Source organism: Ambystoma mexicanum, chromosome 4q (assembly GCF_040938575.1).
Source record: "Ambystoma mexicanum isolate Mex_15411 chromosome 4q, UKY_AmexF1_1, whole genome shotgun sequence".
Classification (NCBI taxonomy): Eukaryota; Metazoa; Chordata; class Amphibia; order Caudata; family Ambystomatidae; genus Ambystoma; species Ambystoma mexicanum.
This window is the reverse complement of record NC_090928.1, coordinates 435,226,861-435,231,726: the sequence shown is the minus strand read 5'-3', so window position 1 is coordinate 435,231,726 and position 4,866 is coordinate 435,226,861. Positions and strand designations below refer to the sequence as shown.

General features: G+C 35.1%; 1 non-coding gene across 1 annotated transcript; it reads right to left on the bottom strand.

The window, feature by feature from the left end:
• Positions 1-1,094: 1,094 nt before the first annotated feature.
• TRNAC-GCA (transfer RNA cysteine (anticodon GCA)) lies at positions 1,095-1,166 on the bottom strand. The gene has a single exon. It is a non-coding gene; the product is annotated as a tRNA-Cys (tRNA).
• Positions 1,167-4,866: the final 3,700 nt, after the last annotated feature.

Below are 4,866 nucleotides of genomic sequence, written 5' to 3'. Positions count from 1 at the left end.
TTTACCCTATGTTTCAGGTGATGATCAGGAGTATTTCAAATGTAGAAATGTGTTGCTCATTACATAAAATGCTAAGATTGTAAATATTTACTTCAATTTATTTAATTAAAAAAAAAATTCTACAGGTAAAACAGTTGGACAAGGGGGCACCCAGATTTGAACTAGGGACCTTTTGATCTGCAGTGAAATGCTCTACCCCTGAGTTATACCCCCATTTCTGAAATGTTCACCTTTATTTATTCAGTAATATGTACAAAGTGGAAGCAACATGCAATCACCATCAAAGCAATGCATTTTCAGCCACCAAACCCTCCTTATAAGTATAAGGGGTACAAAAGATGTCCTTTATCTGCCTTGGTAAAATACAGTGAGGTTTCCATTGCAAGAAATCATACATTTCGTATCACATGTAGATCTTCGAACATGGAAAAAAAATCTTTTTTCAAATGCACAAATTCTGCAAAATGTAACTGCTTCTCTACTGCAGTTAGTTGATTTTGTGCTAAGAGCATAGTTAAACTCAATTGTTCATTGTTTTGTATATGAAATGATGATATATCCTATTGTTTCTTACAGTGCATTGGGTTGAAAACATTTTAACAGGATCTATTGAAGAGGGTATATGGTTATGAAACAGGGACTTCTTGAAAAGCACTCCTACGCTCTACCACTGACATAAACCCTTGAATGCTGAAAATTGCCCTTTTTTAAAAAGGTGATAGAGTGGGTGACTGTATGGAACTTGTAGAACTAATAACATCAGTGCACTTCTGGTCAGCTGTACAAATTAATACATTTCATTAAGGGCATATTATTGGTTTCCACCACAGTTTAATAACATTCATATGAGCCTCCAATGGACTATTTCAAACTAATCATATCACCAGTAGAACTTGGGTGAATGTAAAACACAGCTTGTATCATATGAAGAAATCCTAAACAGCTTAATGGTGTTTACCCTATGTTTCAGGAGATGATCAGGAGTATTTCAAATGTAGAAATGTGTTGCTCATTACATAAAATGCTAAGATTGTAAATGTGTTCTTCAATTTATGTAATTAAAATAATATTTCTACAGGTAAAACAGTTGAACAAGGGGGCACCCAGATTTCAACTAGGGACCTCTTGATCTGCAGTCAAATGCTCTACCACTGAGCTATACCCCCAGTTCTGAAAAGTTCACCTTTATTAATTCAGTAATATGTACAAAGTGCAAGCAACATGCAATCACCATCAAAGCAAAGCATTTTCAGCCACCAAACCCTCCTTATAAGTATATGGGGTGCGAAGGATGTCCTTTATATGCCTTGGTAAAATACAGTGAGGTTTCCATTGCAAGAATTCATACTTTTCGTATCACATGTAGATCTTGGAACATGGAAAAAAAAAATGTGTCAAATGCAAAAATTCTGCAAAATGTAACTGCTTCTCTACTGCAGTTTGTTGATTTTGTGCTAAGAGCATAATTAAACCCAATTGTTCATTGTTTTTTATATGAAATGAAGATATATCCTATTGTTTCTTACAGTGCATTGGGTTGAAAAACATTTTAACAGGATCTATTGACGAGGGTATATGGTTATGAAACAGGGACTTCTTGAACTGCACTCCTACGCTCTACCACTGAGTTAAACCCTTGAATGCTGAAAACTGCCCTTTTTTAAAAAGGTGATAGAGTTGGTGACTGTATGGAACTTCTAGAACTAATGACATCAGTGCACTTCTGGTCAGCTGTACAAATTAATACATTTCATTAAGGGCATATTATTGGTTTCCACCACAGTTTTATAACATTCATATGAGCTTCCAATGGACTATTTCAAACTGATAATATCACCAGTAGAACTTGGGTGAATGTACAACACAGCTTGTATCATATGAAGAAATCCTAAACAGTTTCATGGTGTTTACCCTATGTTTCTGGAGTATTTCAAATGTAGAAATGTGTTGCTTATTACATCAAATGCTAAGATAGTAAATGTTTTTTTCTACAGGTAAAACAGTTGAACAAGAGGGCGCACAGATTTGAACTAGGGACCTCTTGATCTGCAGTTAAATGCTCTACCACTGAGCTACACAGCCAGTTCCGAAAAGTTCACCTTTATTTATTCAGTAATATGTACAAAGTGGAAGCAACATGCAATCACCATCAAAGCAATGCATGTTCAGCCACCAAACCCTCCTTATAAGTATAAGGGGTGCGAAGGATGTCCTTCATCTGCCTTGGTAAAATACAGTGAGGTTTCCATTGCAAGAATTCATATATTTCGTATCACATGTAGATCTTGGAACATGGAAAAAAAATCTTTTGTCAAATGCACAAATTCTGCAAAATGTAACTGCTTCTCTACTGCAGTTTGTTGATTTTGTGCTAAGAGCATAGTTAAACCCAATTGTTCATTGTTTTGTATATGAAATGATGATATATCCTATTGTTTCTTACAGTGCATTGGGTTGAAAAACATTTTAACAGGATCTATTGAAGAGGGTATATGGTTATGAAACAGGGACTTCTTGAACTACACTCCTACGCTCTACTACTGACATAAACCCTTCAATGTTGAAAACTGCCCTTTTTTAAAAAAGGTGATAGAGTGGGTGACTCTATGGAACTTGTAGAACTAATGACATCAGTGCACTTCTGGTCAGCTGTACAAATTAATACATTTCATTAAGGGCATATTATTGGTTTCCACCACAGTTTTATAACATTCATATGAGCTTCCAATGGACTATTTTAAACTGGTCATATCACCAGTAGAACTTGGGTGAATGTAAAACACAGCTTGTATCATATGAAGAAATCCTAAACAGCTTAATGGTGTTTGCCCTATGCTTCAGGTGATGATCAGGAGTATTTCAAATGTAGAAATGTGTTGCTCATTACATAAAATGCTAAGATTGTAAATGTTTACTTCAATTTTTTTAATCAAAAAAATATTTCTACAGGTAAAACAGTTGGACAAGGAGGCACCCAGATTTGAACTAGGGACTTTTTGATCTGCCCTGAAATGCTCTACCCCTGAGCTATACCCCTATTTCGGAAATGTTCACCTTTATTTATTCAGTAATATGTACAAAGTGGAAGCAACATGCAATCACCATCAAAGCAATGCATTTTCAGCCACCAAACCCTCCTTATAAGTATAAGGGGTGCAAAAGATGTCCTTTATGTGCCTTGGTAAAATACAGTGAGGTTTCCATTGCAAGAATTCATACATTTCGTATCACATGTAGATCTTCGAACATGGAAAAAAAATCTTTTGTCAAATGCACAAATTCTGCAAAATGTAACTGCTTCTCTACTGCAGTTGATTTTGTGCTAAGAGCATAGTTAAACCAAATTGTTCATTGTTTTGTATATGAAATGATGATATATCCTATTGTTTCTTACAGTGCATTGGGTTGAAAACATTTTAACAGGATCTATTGAAGAGGGTATATGGTTATGAAACAGGGACTTCTTGAAAAGCACTCCTACGCTCTACCACTGACATAATCCCTTGAATGCTGAAAACTGCCCTTTTTTAAAAAGGTGATAGAGTGGGTGACTGTATGGAACTTGTAGAACTAATGACATCAGTGCACTTCTGGTCAGCTGTACAAATTAATACATTTCATTAAGGGCATATTATTGGTTTCCACCACAGTTTTATAACATTCATATGAGCTTCCAATGGACTATTTCAAACTAATCATATCACCAGTAGAACTTGGGTGAATGTAAAACACAGCTTGTATGATATGAAGAAATCCTAAACAGCTTAATGGTGTTTACCCTATGTTTCAGGTGATGATCAGAAGTATTTCAAATGTAGAAATGTGTTGCTCATTACATAAAATGCTAAGATTGTAAATGTTTACTTCAATTTATTTAATTAAAAAAATATTTCTACAGTTAAAACAGTTGGACAAGGGGGCACCCAGATTTGAAATAGGGACTTTTGATCTGCAGTGAAATGCTCTACCCCTGAGCTATACCCCCATTTCTGAAATGTTCCCCTTTATTTATTCAGTAATATGTACAAAGTGGAAGCAACATGCAATCACCATCAAAGCAATGCATCTTCAGCCACCAAACCCTCCTTATAAGTATAAGGGGTACACAAGATGTCCTTTATCTGCCTTGGTAAAATACAGTGAGGTTTCCATTGCAAGAATTCATACATTTCGTATCACATGTAGATCTTGGAACATGGAAAAAAAACTTTTGTCAAATGCACAAATTCTGCAAAATGTAACTGCTTCTCTACTGCAGTTTGTTGATTTTGTGCTAAGAGCATAGTTAAACCCAATTGTTCATTGTTTTGTATATGAAATGATGATATATCCTATTGTTTCTTACAGTGCATTGGGTTGAAAAACATTTTAACAGGATCTATTGAAGAGGGTATATGGTTATGAAACAGGGACTTCTTGAACTACACTCCTACGCTCTACCACTGAGTTAAACCCTTGAATGCTGAAAACTGCCCTTTTTTTAAACGGTGATAGAGTGGGTGACTGTATGGAACTTGTCGAACTAATGACATCAGTGCACTTCTGGTCAGCTGTACAAATTAATACATTTCATTAAGGGCATATTATTGGTTTGCACCACAGTTTTATAACATTCATATGAACTTCCAATGGACTATTTCAAACTGATAATATCACCAGTAGAACCTGGGTGAATGTAAAACACAGCTTGTATCATATGAAGAAATCCTAAACAGTTTCATGATGTTTACCCTATGTTTCAGGAGATGATCAGGAGTATTTCAAATGTAGAAATGTGTTGCTTATTACATAAAATGCTAAGATTGTAAATGTTTTCTTCAATTTATGTAATTAAAAAAATATTTCTACAGGTAAAACAGTTGAACA